Genomic DNA, 18,448 nt, shown 5'->3' on the forward strand with positions numbered 1-18,448 from the left:
CTCTCGGTCCCCTCGCTCCACAGTTGGTTTTGTTAATTTTATTGCTTGCCTGACCTTCGCTTCTTTAGGCACCCTCCTTCTTCCCCACGTGTAGCTGGGGGGTTGGGTGGTTAACTTTTCTCCATTGATAGGCATGTCCCATTCCCTTTGGGTCTGTTCATTAATTCACTCTTCGCCCACCCACCTGTCCTCGGTGGTCATTCTGCCATTCTCTCCAGACTACCTGTCACTGCTCTAAGAGGAGGAGGAGTTCTGGCTAGACTAGAGGCCCTGGGTCAGGGGTCAGAGGGTGGGGCTCTTTGGTGTGACCTTCAGCTCCCTGGGGAAGCAGGTTTCTATTTTGTGACTTTCAGCCTCATAGCATCCGATCTATGGTTTGGGGGACTGACACTCTCTAGTCATCAGGGAAGGGCGGTGGGGAGGTCCCTGGGTGTCAGGCCACAGGGCTGTGGGCCTCAGAACTGAGATTGGGGCCTCATGCTCTGGAGGAGAGAGGTTGGGTGGAAGTATCATTAGACTCCAGTGCATTGGAGGGAATAGGCCCTGTGAGTTGAGCCCTCCGTAGGTCATCTTGAAGACCTCTCCAGTTTGTGTTAACAAAAAGGATAGGGTCCCTAGCCCCTTGCCAGTGGTCCGGTGCCCGCCCCTTATTCCCTGTGTTCTACCTCCGTGCTCTGAGGTCTAAAGGATGCCTGGACCTTCCCTGTTCACTGTGGTCCCAGCTGCCCTCTCTGCCCTTAGGGTCATCCCTTCTGTCAGGTTGGAGAAGGGCGCTGTGTTCTTCCCTCTCCAGTGTTTTTGTACCCGATAGGAATTTGGGACCAGGAAGTTCTTCCCCAGGGTCTGGCCCTGTCCTCTACTCCCCAAGGTCTGGCCCTGTCCACTTCCCTTAGCGCTGTCAGGAAGACACAGTAGACTTCCCTAGAGGGGCAGAGTAAAGGTCCAGTGGTGGGCAGGCAGGAGATTCTATAATCACCACGTTTGTTAATACTGGCTTTGCTAATTTTGGGCAAGTCGTGAAGCCTCAATGCCTCATCCGTAACTGCAGCGACGAGCTTTGCCTTCAAGCAGAGGTCTGAGGGTTGAGATAAGAGGAGGCCTGCATGTAGTAGGTGCTCATATTAACGACTCCCAATCTCAGAGTAAACCCCGTGCCCCACCCTGGTGAGAGGTGTTCTTCCAAATGACTCCACAGGGGTATTTGGGGAAATGGAAGCATAGAAAAGCTAAGGTTTCTGGCTTGGCTGGCCCCCCAAAGTGCCCAGGACACAGGAACCAGGAATGCTTGCCAAACTCTGGGCCTTCATCTGTGCGTGTGCTCGCAGGATGGTAGAGAATCTCCCGTTCTTTAGGCCACCGGAGGTGCCCGGGTGCCAGAACCTTAGGCTGCAGCCTTCAGCCAAGGGATCTTGAAGTGCTCTAACTGGGCAGGACTCCTCCCAACCACCCAGCCTCAGGGGGAGGTGGCCCCGGAGGGGAAGTGGGATAAACTCAGAGAATGGGGTGGGGAAGGACTTCCTAGAAGAGGAGGTCAGAGACCTTGGTCGTCCTGTTTCTTTACACCCTCTTCATGGGCTCCTGGGGGTGTGTGTGGCTCATCTCTGCGGGCACAGCCACCAGAAGCAGCATAGCAAGAGGCAGGGACAGCAGAAACCGGTTTGGCTCAGTGCATAGAGCATGGCCTGCGGACTGAAAGGTCCTGGGTTCGATTCCGGTCAAGGGCATGTACCTTGGTTGCGGGCACAGGGGGTGTGCAGGAGGCAGCTAATCGATATTTCTCTCTCATCAATGTTTTTTACTCTCTATCCCTCTCCCTTCTTCTCTGTAAAAAATCAATAAAATATACATTAAAAAAAAAAAAAAAAAAAAAAAAAGGCAGGGACGCTCAGCGGAGGGGGAGTGGTAGGCTCCGGAGACAGAAGCGGACCTCCGCGCAGGGAGAGAAACCGGAGACACCAAACAGAAGCGCACACACCCACCCACCGGAGACGCTGACTGGGCGGGGGTCACGGAGGGGCGTGGCCACGCAAGGCCACGCCCTCCCCTCCCAGGGCGTCACGTGGGCGGGCGGAAGCGCCCGGCGGGGTGGGCGCGCCCGGCCTGAGGCCGCGAGTTGGCTGCTGCGGCGGCCCGGAGAGGAGTGGAGAGCGGCGGTGCCGGAACCCGGCTCTCCTCGTGGTCTCTGCTCAGAGCAGGTGAGTGAGGCAGCCGGGCATCCCCGTCCCCGCTCCTTCCCAGGTGCGGCCCGGAGCCTTCCCATTCCGCAGACGGGAACGCCGAGGCCCCGCGGCGATGCTGTGCCTGACACCTACTTCCGCGGGCGCTTCTCCAGGCGGTGGTGTCCGTCCTCCCGTCTCGCGGCGGGGAGCGGGGTGGCTTCCCGACGGTGCGCCGCTGGGCCGGAGCCCGTAGGGAGGAGGGCGAACCGGCGGGACCAGAGCCCGTAGGGAGGAGGGCGAACCGGCGGGACGGGGGCCGGGGGGGGGCCGAGGGGGGCTGCCAGCCCTCAGCCCGTTGGCATGAAGGGCTCTCGGATCCGGAGCCAGCCCTTCCCGGACGCCTTGCTTTTCTCGTTTGTGAACTGAAGGCTCGCACCTCGTTGACCGCGGAGACCCCCGCAGCTCTGCACATTGCTACGACCCTCTCTATGCCCAGGACCTGGGCAGTGACCTTGGGAAGACTACTTCCGGTCTCTGCCCCAGTTCCCCAACAGCCAATGGTGGCATGGCCTCCCGAGAGCCCCTACCTGGCCCAATTGTTGGGGGGGAGGGACAAAAAGGAGGTTTGTGTTCACAGTGAATGGAGTCAAGCCTGGAGTGGGTAATTGGAGAGAGCAGTCTCGGAGTGCAGCCTGGGGGGTGTGGGGTGGGTATTTGGTCTCAGATCGCCAGGGGTGTTTTTGTTGATGGGGAACTTCGGTCAAAAGCCATCACAACATGACTTCTGGCATATGCACCCCCTCCCCCAAAACTCCTGTCCTAAGATCCTTCTCAGATCCCCAGGCTTGGTGTGTGTGTGTGTGTGTGTGTGTGTGTGTAGAGGTATTCAGGGAAGGATTTGACAGCACCACGGTCCAGACAGGCATCCTGGGTGCCTGTCTGGGAGAGCAGAGTGTGCTGGGCTAGGGGAGACCTCCCAGTAAGCTCATTACAGGGTAGAAGGATACCAGCGGAGTCACAAAGGCAGGCCTAGACAGGCACTGAGATGGAAGGAGGGACCAAGGGGAGATGACTGGGCCTCCGCAGTTAAGTGTCAATTCAGAAGGATAAGGACCCTCCAGAGGCCAGGGCAGGAACGTGCATGCTGTATCTGAGGAGTGGCGAGGATATGGGTATGGCACGAAGGGGTAGCAAGGGCAGGGTGTAGAGCACATGTGTCAAACACAAGGCCCGCGGGCCAAATCCAGCCCGCCAGGCCTTGCAATGTGGCCCGCACCGCGCTGTCATCACTGCACCCCGCTGTCAGTTTATGACATTGTCAGTTTATGACTGTTCAGTAAACCATGCGGCCCGCGATATAGGCTGGATTTTAGATTTTGGCCCCTTCTCTGATTGAGTTCGACACCCCTAGTGTAGAGAGAACTCATCCCCCCGTGCCATGGGGTTGGGATTGTCCAGACTCTGGCCTGGGAATTCTGCCTGCCTCCCCATTTGCCATTTGCTTGTTGTAGTAGGGCAAGAGGGGGGTGATCTAGGCAGGGTCCTGACAACTAGGGAAGTGGAAATTGGCAGAGGCCCAGACTGTACCCAAGCTTCATTGGGGCATTCCCCACTTGACCCCAGCCTCACCTCCACCTATCGGGTTCCAGTCATGCTTTTCTATACATCAGACCTCAGCCCTTTGTTCAGGTTGTTTGTCCCCCGCCCCCTAAGTTTCCCCCCCTCCAAATCTCCTAGATCCTTTGCGACTTCAGACGTGGGTTGCTTATTGCTGCCCAGCCTTTGAGGCCCGTGTAGTGGCTCAGCTTAGCAAGAGCCTCCTTGGAGCTCTGTGGGGAGGGGTTTGTTTGCAGAGGGATGTGGGGTAGTCCCTGTGCTGCCACTAAACTCTATGTAAATAAAGTGACAAATGCCCAGATTTCTCAGAGCCTTCATTTCCCCATCTGTAGGATGGGGTGCTAGCCCTGGTCCCATGCTCCAGAAAGAGCCTGGCTGTGGGCATCAGCTGGGCCTGAGTCTAAATCCTGCCCCCAGCAGTGAGTGTTTGAAGGAAGAAAAGGCAGAACCTGGGGGAAGGGGTCAGTTCATAGGGGTAAGGGACCTCTGAGAGTCCTAGGGGCCAGTGATGGACTTGCCCATTGGCTGGAAGGAGGGAGTCCCCTCTGCTCTCCAGGGCCCTCTCCCCTCCCCTCCCCACCCCATTCTCCCTTTGGCCAAGCTCAAAGCCAGCCGGCTGATGCCCAAACAAGTAGCTTCTGTTCCCGGGATAGGGGGTGGGGAGACAGGCCCTGGGCTCCAGGCCTCACCCTGCCTCTTCCCCACACCCCCCTTCACTCTGGATCTTAACCCTTGGAGGCCTTGGATGGGCCCTAGGCTACTTGAGGGCTGGCACCCCTTGCCCACCAGCAGTCCCTTTAGGGTTCCAAGGGTTCTCTTTGCAGTAGGAGGGGATGCAGTGGACGTGAGTTGGAAATGGAGAAGGAAGGAGAGAATGGAGGGGAGAAGGAGGCTAGCGCATATATGGCCACGGACAGTCAGAGACCACTTGGCCCAGAAGCTTTTTTTACAGATGGGGAGACTGAGGCCAAGGGCCAGAGATTGGACACCGAGAGCGCTGGTGGGGTCAGTCTTGACTCGGACTCATAGTCTGGCTCCTCTCTGATAAAGGAGAGAGAAAGGAAGGATGCCCTCCTTGATTTAAGTATTACAGTGTGCCTGACACTACACATTTGTTACTTTACTACCTTTACATCATTCCATGAGACAAGGCTCACTCTCAGGTAAGAGGGGAAGAAACTCAGAGAGAGCTGAGAAAGACATCAGTGAGGATGACAAAGCACCGTTGCAGGCAATTTTATGTGTTAACCAGCCAACCAACCTTAGGAGTTAGGTTCCAGTCTGCAGATGAGGCACAGAGAGGCAAAGTCACTTGCCCAAGGTTACAGCAAATTAGTGGTAGAAGCAGGATCAGGATCCAGGCTCCCCCCCCCCCCCCGCCCCCCTCTTTGCCCTGATTTCCCTTTCCATACCCTGGCCTCCCCCCTTGAGCTCAGTCCAGGGTCCCACTCAGGAAGGGGCTTTCCCCTGGTTAGTGGCCAAGGCAGCAGGGTGTGACTTCAGCCAAGCAGACCCGGTCCCCCTCCCTCAGGAGCAGAGTCCAGTCTCTTGGGTGGCCACTTTCACCCCCTCCTCTGGTCTCAGGCAGGCTGGACTCATCCCTTCCACAGCCCTGTACAGAAGAAGAGTGATGTTTCAGGAAGGGGCTCTGCACTAAGGGTGGCTCCAAGGGTCTTAATAGGAGGATATGGGGGCCCTCAGAGATCCCCATAAAACATAGGGCTTGCTGCTAACTCCCGAGTGCCCCCAGCCCTGATCAGAGAGGCTGCCAGACCTGTACATTCCATCCAAGGCTCTGGGGAGAACAGGCCTAAGCCAGAGAGACAGATGACCCCAGTATCAGGGACGGCCAGAGCATTTCTCTCTGGCGCATCCTTGGAATATGGTTCAGAAGAGAGAAGTGTGTTCTATAACAGGACACTGTTCTAAACCATTGGGACAATCAGAGTAGCTGGGAGGGGATGTGGAGTTAAGTGACCAATTTAATAACCAATTATTATTTAATTGTAATAATGACAGTAGTGGTAGCTACTGTTTCTAAGGAGCTTATTTTGTGCCTAAATGTTTAGGCACTGTGCTAAACATTTTATATAATTATTTCATTTAATCCTCAACAATAGTCTTACGGGGCAGACTATTTTACAGATGGAGAAATTGAGGCCCAGAGAGGTTAACTGATTTGCCCAAGATTATCCATTCTATAGTAGAGCGGCGGTCTGAATTTCTATGGTTCACAGTAAGAACCCTGAACACTGGGTGACATAGCCCCCAGAGCAGATCCAAACCCTGTCCTACGCCGGGAACTCCCGGTCGGAGTGACAGGCTGGAACGGGAGGGCCACCTGGTGAGGTGACATTGCTGGGGCCAGCTGTGGGGATGGGATCCTGCAAGGGCATCCTGCTTGCAGTCTGGACTGGTTGCTGTCAATGCTGACTCCCAAGGGCTCAGCCCTGGGATGAGCACCTCCTGAGGTCTACTCCCTGTTCTCACCCTGTCTGCTCGGCTTTGTGAATATAGAGGTTCTCCCAGACCCCCTTTTACTGATGAGACCAACATCAGTAGACGTAAAGTGACTTGCCTGTGGTCTTTCTTCTTCTTCTTCTTTTAAAAAAAATATATTTTATTGATTTTTTACAGAGAGGAAGAGAGAGGGATAGAGAGCCAGAAACATCGATGAGAGAGAAACATTGATCAGCTGCCTCCTGCACACCCCCTACTGGGGATGTGCCCACAACCAATGTACATGCCCTTCACCGGAATCGAACCTGGGACCTTTCAGTCCCCAGGCCAATGCTCTATCCACCGAGCCAAACCGGTTTCGGCTGCCTGTGATCTTTCAGCCAAGGAAAGGGAGAGCTGGGACTAGCACCCAGGCAGGGGCTCTGAGGTCTGTGTTGCACCTCCCTGCCTGAGGTCTGGCCAGGGCCTGGGACTTTGATACCCGAAGGTTCCTGCCGACACTGCCCACCTGCCTTATCCAAGGGCCCAAGTCTTTCTCCCTGATTCCTCTCAGGGTGACTGAGATCAGGTACAGCTGGGTGTCAGTGACTAATTGTACGAACCTGGAAACGATGGTTCCAGAGCTAAGAGGGCAAGAAGCATAGACCAGCTGTGATCAAGAGTGTGGTGCTCAGCTGAAACCGGTTTGGCTCAGTGGATAGAGCGTTGGCCTGCAGACTGAAAGGTCCCGGGTTCAATTCTGGTCAAAGGCATGTACTTTGGTTGGGGGCACATCCCCAGTAGGGGGTGTGCAGGAGGCAGCTGATCTAGCTCTCTATCCCTCTCTCTTCCTCTTCTGTAAAAAATTAATAAAATATATATTTTTAAAAAGTGTGGTGCTCAAGGTGGGAGGGGTCCAGGGGAGGATTCAGGGTCAGAGAGCCCACCCTAGGAGGGAGGGATGTGGCCAAATCCTCCAGCTTCTCCTTATCTTCACTTTTGTGAGGGTAAAGATTGTCAGCCAAAGGTGGGGAGGGAGAGGAGGATTAGAACAGCTACTTCGTGTTCCCATTCTCAGGGCAGGGAGCCAGAGGACCCCTGGAATCTCACCTGCCGGAGCCTCGGGGAGCCTGGCTACCCCTTCTGGCCGCCCCCAGGACAGGGAGCATATTTCCCCTCCATGTGCGGGGCCTCCTCTGGCACCTTCCCTCCCACTCCCGAGGACAGTGCCCTGGCGCCGGGCATTCCCCCTCCGCCCCCTCCTGCCTACCATAGTTTGGAGCCTGGGCTCAGTCAGGCCTGGAGTCAGGAGCCCCTGTGTGTCAGTGAGAGGCCTTGGGCTGTCACTGATTTTCAGTGGACTCAGTTTCCCCAGAGCTGCAGGGAGGAAGCAGGAAGCAGCAGCTTCTGGAACCTCCCAGGGTTACCAGCCTCAGGTGTGAACAGCAACCAACCAGCCTGGCAGGTGAGAGGGGAGGCAGGTGGAGGTGGAGGCTTCTCCACCCCTCTCCACATCGGCCCTCCCTCTCCCCATGTTGAGAAGCTGCAGTTTTAGGATTTTGAATCTGAGGGATTCAAGCAATTCCCAGTTTCAACATTTCCAAAAAGTGGATCCTGGGTTTAGAGAAACGGAGACTCTGTGCCACACCTTGGCTGCTGGTGCCAGACCAATGAGGACGGAGAGTTTCTCAGAGCTGCTTTGGGGTGAGTGGCCGGCCCATGTGGCTGCCAGGCTGTGTGCTCACTGCACCCACCACCCCAGCATTCACACCCAACTGCCTCCTTTCAAGAAGTCTGAGAACCAGGCCCTGCAAGGCACTAGGAAGTAGCAGGAGAGACAGTCCTCCTGGGGAGTGGGGAGAGGACAGACAGGGGCCAGGCTCCTTTCATTCGGTGGTGGTGGGGCTGACCTGGATACCGGGACAGGATTGAGGGGAGGCCCCAGGAAGGCCGGTGGTTGGCTGGGTCACGGAGCAAGGTCTGGGCCACACTGCTGGGCAAAACAGTTACTCCTGGGACAGGATGTGGCTCAGCAGGCCCAGGGCCAGGCTTGGAGAGTTGGTGTAGCTAACAGACCTGAGCCCGGGAGTCTGAAGGGGAGACATTGCCCCTCCTCAAGGGGCAGCGAAGCTGGGCCTTGGCTGGAGCCTTGGAGTGTTTCGCAAAGCCTCCCCCACCTTCTGGTACCCACCTGGGCCTGTGGGCACAATCGCTGCCCCGAAAGGGCCCTGGGCATAGAGCAGGACCTGCTGCCCCATGGGAATTTCCTTCCCATGAAGAAAGTCCGCCCCCTCCTGGAAGACTTCCTGGCTGGGTGAGCCCCTCCAGCTCTGCACTCCTCTGGGGGCTATGAGTGTGCTTGTGTGTGTGCCTGTGTGCACTTGGACCCAGGTGCATCCTTGAAGGTCCTGTGCTTTTACCTACGTGCGGTGTGACCAGCATTCGCTGTCTCACTGGGTTGGGGTAGGAGGTGCGTGGCTCTGCACCCCTTGAACTGTGAGCTTGGTGAGGCTTTCCCCCACTTGAGTGGGGTCCTTCTTCCAGATGGCCCGCTTTGTGGGTCTGCAGCTAAAATTTGATAACTTGTTCCCAGAAGCCTCCCTAGCCTGGTGGGGAGAAAGACGCCACCGTGAGGGCCAGGTAGGGGATGAGTTTTACCAGATGACAACAGAACAGCTCTGGAGTGGGGTGTCCCTTGCTTGGTGAAGGAGTGCCAGCGCTCCAGCTAAAGGCCTGCCTCTCCCCTCAGACTGAGCCTGCTCCCGCTCCTTCTGTCTTCCTGGAAGATGGACCTGCTAAGCCCAGGGAGGCTGAAGGTGCAGGGAGTGTCTAGTGGTTCTATTCCAGGATATGAACCAGGACACTCAGCTGCCTCTACTGCTTGTGTCCTGAAAACCCACATTTCTCAGTGCAGGGCTGCCCTAGCCAGCTCAGCTGGAGGAGGGGAGTTGCTCCAGCATCTCTGAGGTCACCTGAGAGGAACTCCTCCTCCCGGGGGCAAGGGCTCAGGCTGGGGTGCCTGGGCCATTGTGTGACCCTGCTTAGGTTCTTGAATCTCTCTGGGGCTCACTTTCCCCTTCTGGAAGTAGGAAGGTTAGATGAGGTGATTCCTATGTGCCTAAGGAGCAAGAGGTTGGAGGGTTCCAGGCAGAGGGCACAGTATAATAAGCAACGTCCTGGAGGTAAAGTGTCAGACAGTGGGGTTAGGGGGAATGAGACTGGAGAGGAGGAATAAGCTTCAGGAACCAGAGGGTGGAGCCTTTGAACCCCATTAGATAATGGGGAGCCATGAAAGGAGTAGACAAGCAGGGGAGAGGTACCTGCCTGGAATCAGGGTGAGGCTCTTGTTCTCAGAAGATCAGAACCACCTGGAAGTTCTGACCTTCTCTGGGCAGCTCGAGGGGGTCTGAGAGTTAGGGTCTGGTGAGCCCCCACCACCCAGCAGTGTTTATCGGCCAGCACAGCAGGAAGTGGCTGGGGCAGCAGAGGTGGAGAGAACTGTTAGGCCCAGCCATGGACGGTGCCAAGGAGTCTCTGAGTTGAATCTTTGACCCCTATTGCCTCAGCCAACCGTTTCTCTCCCTACCCATGTCACAGGCCCTACCCCAAGCTCCTGACCCGGGTGAGCCAGGCCTTTGTAAATGTCCATCCATCCATTCCACCAGTGGCCGGACACGTCTAGCCACTAGGGATAGAGTTGTGAATGAGACAATATCTCTGTCCTCCAGTTGAGACAGACAATGAACTGTGTCCAGTGGTGATACATAGGATGCTGGAAAATGATACAGAGACTGATGGGGGTACTTTTTAGGTAGAATGGTCATGGAAGGAAGGCCTAGTCTTGGAGCAGGTGCTGGGAAAGTATGGCAGTGAGGCGTGTAGATGTCTGGAAGAGCTTCCAGACAGAGGGAGCTCCAGTGCGCAGCCCTGAGGTGGAGCACAAGGAGAGGGCGGAGGAACAGCAGGGAGGTGGGAGGTAAGAGGGAGAGACCTAGTGGGCCATGCGTGCACTGGCTTTGGCTTTCTGTCTGAGGGAGGTGGGAAGTCACGGGGGAGTGAGAACTGGTCAGACTTGGCATCTGTGTTGAAGGCATACATTTATTCCGCCCAAGCTTGCAAAGTGGAGCTGTTGTAATCCCCATTATACAGATGATGAAACAGACTCAATAAGTTATGTGAATTTTCTATCTCACAGCAGCAGGAACCCCTGCCTGTCTGCCTGTCTGTTGCCATTTGCTTGGTCCCCAGAGGACCCTGCTGCCCTTCATGGCTTCCTGTTGTCTGAACAGTAAGGGCGAGTGTCTTAGCATGGCCTTCCAGGCCCTTCTCAGCCTGCATTTATCCTCCCTCTCCTGCCTGAACTCCCTTGTCCCTGCCTATTTCTACAATGTCCCCTCTGAGGAGATAGAGTGGGAGGAGGGGCCCAGGTAGCTCTTGGTTCAGATTTTGGCTCCTGTGTCATTTTGGGCAAGTTACTTAACCTCTCTGAGGCTTTGTTTCTTCCTCATCTGTAAAGTGGGTTAAAGCTATCCACTTTGCAGACTGTTTAGAGTAGGGGTGTCGAACTCAATCAGAGAAGGGGCCAAAATCTAAAATCCAGCCTAAATCGTGGGCCGAATGGTTTACTGAACAGTCATAAACTGACAATGTCATAAACTGACAGCGGAGTGCAGTGATGACAGCGCGGTGCGGGCCACATTGCAAGGCCTGGCGGGCTGGATTTGGCCCGAGGGCCTTGTGTTTGACACATGTGGTTTAGAGGGTTATATGAAACTAGAGGCCAACTGCATGAAGATTTGTGCAAGAATGGGCCTTCCTTCCCCTGGCTGCCAGCACCACCTTCACTCCAGCCTGAAGCCGCTTTTCCACCTTCTGCCGCTGCCCAGAGGCCCAGAGCAGCTGGGGTGGTGCAGAACGCCTATATCATTGCCATGGTGGCAATGCAAGTGTCCTGGCCCCAGCCATTGGGTGCCTGCGTATGCAAATCAACCCAACATCTTTGTTGGGCTAATTTGCATATTCACTTCTGATTGGCTGGTGGGTATCTCGAAGGTGTGGTCAATTTTGCATCTTTTTTATTTGTGTACATAGTCCATGTAACATCTTTAGCACAATGGCTGGTAGATATTAAGTCCACAATAATCATGACTTTTAAGCAGATACGGCTGGATCAGACAAGTGGGTTAGAATGTTCCCTGTGAGCTGGAGAGGAAAGGCCTCTCTGTTATCTGATAATATAGTGGAGGATGCAGAGGTCACACATCAATTGCAGGCTTGAGCCTGTGGGGCTGGTCCCTCATCTCCTTCTCCCTTCTGGCTTCTGCCCCGCCTATCTGGTCACCTTCACCCCAGCAACAAAGGCAGCTTCCCCTTTCACATGCCATTGAGCCTCTTATCTTCTGTTTTCTCCATTTCAGGGGGGTGCTAGTGAGGGGGCAGGTTTGGGTCCCTGTTCTCTTAGGCTGCTAGTTCTAGGGTGCAGAGGAACCCTCCAAATCTATCCTCCTGGGTGAGCACATGTCAGGTTCCTAGTTAACGCAGAAAGGATGAGTCCAGCAGCCTTCTCTTCCCCTCCTCTGTCAGGGCTCAGGGCCAGGAGTGGCCATCAACTCCTCTGGTATGTGGTGAGGGTCCCAGCATGTGACTGGTTCTGTCCACTCCTGCTGCCTGGGAGTCTATTGTCAGCCTCTGTATTCCTACCCCCTGTGGTTAGCCTGTTTCCCACCCCCCCTCCCATTTATAGTGTTAAGAGCCCCCCAACTGCATCTTCCCAAGGCAGTCAGTGGTCACAGAAGATCTTCCTGCAGTTACCTATAGCATCTCAGCATCCCCTCCCCCATTATCCGCCCATGGCCAACACCTTACAATCTTAATTTAATTTTTTTACTGAGTTTTAGAGAGAGAGGAAGGGAGGGGTTAGAGAGACAGAAACATTGATGAGAGAGAAACATCATCTATTGACTGCTTCCTGCATGCCCCCTACTAGGGATTGAGCCCAAAACCCAGGCATATGCCCTGACCAGGACTCAAACTGTGACCTCCTGGTTCCTGGGTCAATGTTCAACCATTGAGCCACGCCAGCTGGGCTTGGCCAGCACATTTGATGAGGGAGACACTCACTGCTCTGCCTGGAAGTCCCCAGCCCAGTAGGATGTGTCTGTGACTGAAGGGCAGGGGACCAGTCCAGAGACCTGCAAATACCCCAGGTCTCCACAGGTGTTGTGGGGCCACATTACAGTGGGAGGGCCTGGGTGAGGCCTGAAGAGTGAATGGGGGAGTAGGGAAGGTGGATGTGGGTCAGGGCTGTGGGTTCAGGGTTCCGGTTAGGAGCTCTGCCTTGTGGCAGGTTAGAGGTGTAGGCTAGAGGGTGCCCTGGCCACAGGTGAGGGAGGGGCAGGAGGCAGGGAGGAAAGCCCAGGGGTTCAGGCAGGCTGGGGAGGCTGGGATGGACGGGGGTAATGGGGTTGGAGAGGAGGGTGATGTGTCAAAAACATGATAATGAGGAGGCAGTCAAGGGGAAAGGGAGGGAGTAGTCCAGTGTGATCCATTTGGAGGTGGGGATATATAGTAGAGGCGAGGGGGATTCTTATGTCATAGACTTTTTGACAAGGCTATAAACCAAACCATTTGACTTTCAGCTTCATTTATTTGCAAGTGATGGACTTCAGACATCCACACTGCATCCTCACTCACACCTTACTCCCCATCAGACCCTCTCCAGGGAGAGACTTGGGCTTCAGGCACCTGTGGGTGAGGTTTAGGGGAATGTGGAATGAAGTCAGGCAAGGGTGGGGACAGGCGCTATTAGAGGACAACCCATAGGCCGTGGAGTCTTGTGTTTACTAATGGATCTCAGTCTATTTCCCTTTTGAAAGCCCGTAGGCTGCACTCTGCTGCTGCCTTCTCGGTCCCTGTGGAAGGGACCTCGGTTGATAAGCTGTGTCTGAGGTCTTTGAGAGAATAAGCCAGTGGCGGGAGGGAGCAAGCGTTGGGTCTCAGTTTCTCATTCTCTAGTCCAGATGGCCCAGGAAATGAGAAGTTTTGTGCGGTAAGTTCTCTTAGTAGTCTATCCCTGTTATACTTAAAATCATAAAGCTACTTTACAATTGACAGTTTGAGGAACAAGCTGGAACAAACTCAATTCTAATAGACTTAAATACTTTTATATATTTTTCCTTCTAATTATACAAGTGATAGACAACTGTAAAAACTTTAAAAAGTATAGACATGAAGGTTGTAGAAAGCGATAGTCTTTCAAGATTGGGGTGGGAGTTAAGGCTAGGCCTGACATTGAGGTCAGGGATGTCCAGGGTCACTTGGTCTTTAATGCCCCTTGGTCACCAATAAAGTGGGATTTACTGCTCCAAGGAGGTTGTTAAAATACCCTGCCTGTCACCAAAATATCCGCTGTGTGTGGGTGTGCACACTGCGTGCTGCTTGAGGGCACCTGGTAGGTGGGGCCAGCGGGGAGCTGGGAAAGGAGGACTGAAACCCAGCTGTCCTCTCTGCTTAGCTGTAAGCCCGGATGTGGGGCTCCTGAGGGAGAGGCATTTAGATGTCCCTTCCCAGGTGGGAAGAGGCATTTTTTTTATTTGCTCAAAGGCCCCGTGGAGGTTGGAGGCAGCCTTGCTTTATCCAAGAGAGGAGCTGGTGAATTCGCCGTGGGATGGGGAATGTGTGGTGCCCAGGGCCACCCCAAAGAGGGCCAGCGGGTAGTGGGGTGTCTAGTCTAGAGCCCTGCAGAGGGACATGGCCGGAGGCTAAGTGTGGTAGTCGTTGGTATCAGAACTCCGAGGTACAGGTTAGAGCCTGGCTACCAGACCATCACCAAGGGCCCCTTTTATCAGGAGCAGCAAGGCCTTGGTGCAAAGGACTGGAAGTGTCTCTTTTAATAGCCCAGGAGTGAGCAGATGACCCATGGTAACGTGCCACAGTCATTGGATGACAGCCATGCTTTGTGGAGGGAGAAACTGAGGCTCAGAATGTGACATAACTTGCCCAAGGCTTTAGGCAAGAAGCCGTGGAGCCAGGACTGGAACCTGGGTTTGCCTTTTTTCCTGCCGGGAGGGGCTCTGGCCTGTGGCCCCAGCTCCCCACTCTGGTGGCTGAAGTGGCTCTTTAGGCCCCTGGGCCCTGCCCCCTCCCCCCCCTCCCCCCCCGCCCAGCGCTCACTGGCCTGAGGGCTGCTCCTTGGCAGCCCCCACCGCTCCTGGGACACCAGAGCACAGACCACACCACACATGGGATGAGGCAGAAAATTGGTGCCAGGGTGAGTGACAGAGCAGATTCAGGGCTGGGGTCAGGCAGGAGATTCCAGGGTGCCTCCTTGGAACCAGTATGCAGTGGCCACCAGCCCCTGACGGACAGAAAATAGGCCCTGGGCTCGGGGTGAATGAGCTGTGCACCTGCTGCCTTGTCTGGCTGGAGGGAGCTGGCTTCTGCAGGGGGGCGGGGGCCACTTCTGCACCCTCTGGGCTGCGAACCCAACCACCGCCCAGTTCCTCATATCTAAGGGAAGTGTCTCCAAGGCCTCTCGCCTCCATTAGTGGAGTCCTGAGAACGCCCTGCAGACCGAGGGTGGCCCTGCCCATAGGTATCCCCTGGTGACGGGGCTGGGTGGGGGGGTGGGCTTAGGAGGGGCAGGGTATTGGGCGCTGGGGGGCTCTGAGGCACTTGTACATAGCCGAGTTGTTGGTGGGGAGTGTGGAGACTGAGGGCTGAGTGTGTGGTGGGGCAGATCTGTGTGTGGCTGCCAGGTCCGGTGGGCGGTATGTATGTCTGGAGGTGGTGTGAGGAGTGCCTTTGTGGTATGGGTGGGATGGTGTGTAGACCGGGTCTGTCCAAAGCTGGATGGGGTGGGGTTCTTGGTTCCTGTGTTGGGAGCTCTGAGGGGTTTCCTGAGGTCTGGACACTGGAGTCCCTGCCCAACCTGTCTGGTGTGGGGGGCTGTGCAGGGGAGGAGGAAGTGGGGTGGGTGAGCTCAGGCTTGAGGTCTGGGCACTGGAGTCCCTGCCCAACCTGTCTGGTGTGGGGGGCCGTGCAGGGGAGGAGGAGGGGTAGGTAAGCACAGGCCTCAGGTCTGGACTCTGGGCCTGCCTTTTCCCTCTTCGCTCTCCCACACCGCTGGGCCTCCCTCTACAGCGCTGTGTAGAGGGGGATCTGAAGATGCAGTCGAGGAAGGGTCATGGCTGAGGGGACTCGAGCACTGAGTGCAGGAGGGGCAGGTCCTTTAAGGCTGCTCTGCCCCGGGTCTGACTAACTCATGCAAATCAGAGTGCACTGGATGCTCACATCCGCAGGGTCAGCAGACTCTGTGGCCACCCAAGGGAGGGTCCCCAAACCTCTCTGGGTGTCACTACTGTTTTCACATTTCCCGTTCCTGCCTCGCTAAAATCTCCCGTCTCTGCATCTGTCAGGCCCAGTCCCAACCCTTGGCCTTGCACAGTTTCCTTTGCTTGGAAGGGCAGCCTCCTATGTATCCCGCAAGGCCCCGTTCAGGAGTGCCCTCTGGAAGCCTTGCCGACTCCACCAGATAGAAGTGGTCACCTCTCCTGAAGGCCCTGTTGGCCCTAGCAAGTGACCTGGGCAAGTTTCCACCTCACACGGCCTCCATGAAATGGGGTAAAAATACCAGGCCTTGGGATTGTTTTCAGCAAACTGAGATGAAGGTGGATCGCTGGCAGGGTCTGGGCATGAAGTGGGCACTTAGAAAATGAAGGAGACGGGAGCTGTGGGCCACCTTCCTGCTAGATTGTCGGAATTGGTGTCCCTGGTCAGTGGGCAGGAATGGCTCAGGGGAGATGCTGGGCTGGGTCAGAGAAGGAGCAGTGAGATTTTACCTCTGCCCTCGGGAGTTGACATGGTAGAGGACAGAGGGTCACAGCTTTTGCTCCAGTAAGAGGGACTTGGGCCAGAGGATTAGAGATTCCAGATGACCCTTACTTACCTCTGGACTGAGTGCCCTGTGGACCCAGCCAGGTCCTGAGCTCTGGTGGAGGGCAAGGGGCACAAGAAGGGGTGTAGACTCACAAGGGTACCCCAGGCCAGGTTGGAGGTTGGGTGGAGATAGACCCCCACCAATGGAACAACCAAAGATAGAGCAGAAGCAGTTGTGAGCTGCACGGCCCAGTTCCTAAGGGCTAAGAGCCTGAGGGTAGTCTAGGAGAACTTTCTGGAGGAGGCAGTCTGGAATCAGTGCCTGAAGGTGGGAAAAATTTGGGGGGTTCCCAAGTGCCAAGCTGGTGCCTGATGCAAAAAAGTGAAGTGAAGGAGGGAGTTGTGGGCCAGCCCAGCTGGCTGGGGCTCGGGGCATGTCACGGGCAACTTGGGCAAGTCACTTCCTCCCTGTGGGCGTCCGTTTCTTCATCTGTAAACGTCAGGGCTGGCCGAGCCGCCGAACGTGAGGGCACTGGGAACACCGGAGGGCTTTGCGCGGGGTGGGACGGGGTGGGCACAGAGAGAGGTGATGGAGGGAGATGGGGGAGAAGCAGGGGCCCGGTAGGATGGTGGGGTTTGAAACCTGAGTTGGGTCTTTGGGTGGGAAAGGAGGGGAACCCCCCAGCTTTTGGCTATGTTTTTGCAACAGAATGACGCTCCCTCTGCCCTGGTCCCTGCTTCCCTGGGAGTGGAAACTCGGTGATGTGTCATATGTCATAGCAGCTGGAGGGCTTAAACCTGGGGCGGGGGATGGTTCAGGATTAGAATGGAGCAAGTGAGGCACTTGCCTCCAGTGCAAAATGAGGGGGGAGAGGGGAATGAGCAAAAAATCTTAGTTATCAAGATAAATAATATATTTTTTAAAAGCAATATTAATGAAAAAGTCCAAGATAAAACCAAATATCCAAGTTTTATTATTTATTAAAATATATATATATATATATTTTTTTTTTAATGTATTTTATTGATTTTTTTACAGAGAGGAAGAGACAGGGATAGAGAGCCAGAAACATCGATGAGAGAGAATCATCGATCAGCTGCCTCTTGCCCACCCCCTACTGGGGATGGGCCCGCAACCAAGGTACATGCCCTTGACCGGAATCGAACCCGGGACCTTTCAGTCCGCAGACCGACGCTCTATCCACTGAGCCAAACCGGTTTCGGCTTAAAATATATTTTATTAATTTTTTTTTACAGAGAGGAAGGGAGAGAGATAGAGAGCCAGAAACATCGATGAGAGAGAAACATCGACCAGCTGCCTCCTGCACCCCCCCCACCGGGGATGTGCCCGCAACCAACGTACATGCCCCTGACCGGAATTGAACCCGGGTCCCCTCAGTCCGCAGACCGATGCTCTACCGCTGAGCCAAACTGGATTCAGCCAAGTTTTATTATTTAAAATATATATATATATATATATATATATATTTAATTGATTTCAGAGAGGAAGAAAGAGGGAGAGAGAGAGAGAAACATCAGTGATGAGAGAGAACCATTGATTGGCTGCCTCCTGCACGCCCCACACTGGGAACTGAGCCTGCAACACGGACATGTGCCCTGACCTGCCCTGACCGGGAATCAGATTGTGACCTGGTTCATAAGTCAATGCTCAGCCACTGAGCCATGCCGGCTGGGCAAAATATGCAAATTTTAAATAAAGAGGTTCAGTACTGGCAATTCTTTCTTTGCCCAGGCTCTAGCATGGCTCAGTAGGGTACTGCTCTAAGCTTTTTTTTTTTTTTTAAGGAGCTGCCTCCTCTGGGAAGTGTTCGCTGGCCCCTGGCCTGGAGAGGGACATGTCCGCAGTTTCCGTGGCTGGGAGTTATCTGACCCCTCCAGCCTGAGGCTCCTGTAGGGCAGGTCTGAAGTCTGGCTCATGCTTCCAGTGCCTCGAGTGGAGCCGTCCTAGAAGGTTGTGAGTGTGAGGTCCTGGAGCCTGGCCTTGGTCTGGTGCCTCCAGTGTAGGAATAGGGACTTGAGAGAGGCCCACGATGGGGTTGGGCCCTTTGCAGGGACAGAGTGGTTTCCTCTTTTCTAGTCCTGGCCATTCCCTCAGGGTGGTTGGGGTCATCATCAGTCAATCCCTGTTGAACCCTTAGAATAGGGCCCAACCTATCGGGCAGGGCGCAGTCATCACTGTGAGGGGCAGTGAGCATGAGAGTCTGGAGCTGCACTCTCCCACAGACGGACAATTCGAGCTACAAGTGCAATTTAACTTTTTCTGGTGCACATTAAAGAGAAACATGAAGTTAACAATATACTTTATTCAAATAACATGAGGTTAATAATGTACTTTA

At 54.9% G+C, this 18,448-nt stretch overlaps 1 protein-coding gene across 3 annotated transcripts in view; it reads left to right on the forward strand.

Moving 5' to 3' along the window:
- Positions 1-2,050: 2,050 nt before the first annotated feature.
- The window catches only part of ARAP1 (ArfGAP with RhoGAP domain, ankyrin repeat and PH domain 1), a 61,809-nt gene continuing 45,411 nt past the window's right edge, over positions 2,051-18,448 (forward strand). For 2 of the 3 annotated variants that reach the window (XM_084894155.1, XM_084894157.1), the window contains exon 1: positions 2,051-2,195. The gene's annotated coding sequence lies outside the window, so the exon portion shown is untranslated. Of the gene's footprint in view, positions 2,196-14,790; positions 14,809-18,448 lie in introns of those variants that run through there. The other variant, XM_084894156.1, reaches the window with a different exon arrangement.

The sequence above is a fragment of the Pipistrellus hanaki genome (assembly GCF_964339955.1).
Source record: "Pipistrellus hanaki genome assembly, chromosome: 9".
Classification (NCBI taxonomy): Eukaryota; Metazoa; Chordata; class Mammalia; order Chiroptera; family Vespertilionidae; genus Pipistrellus; species Pipistrellus hanaki.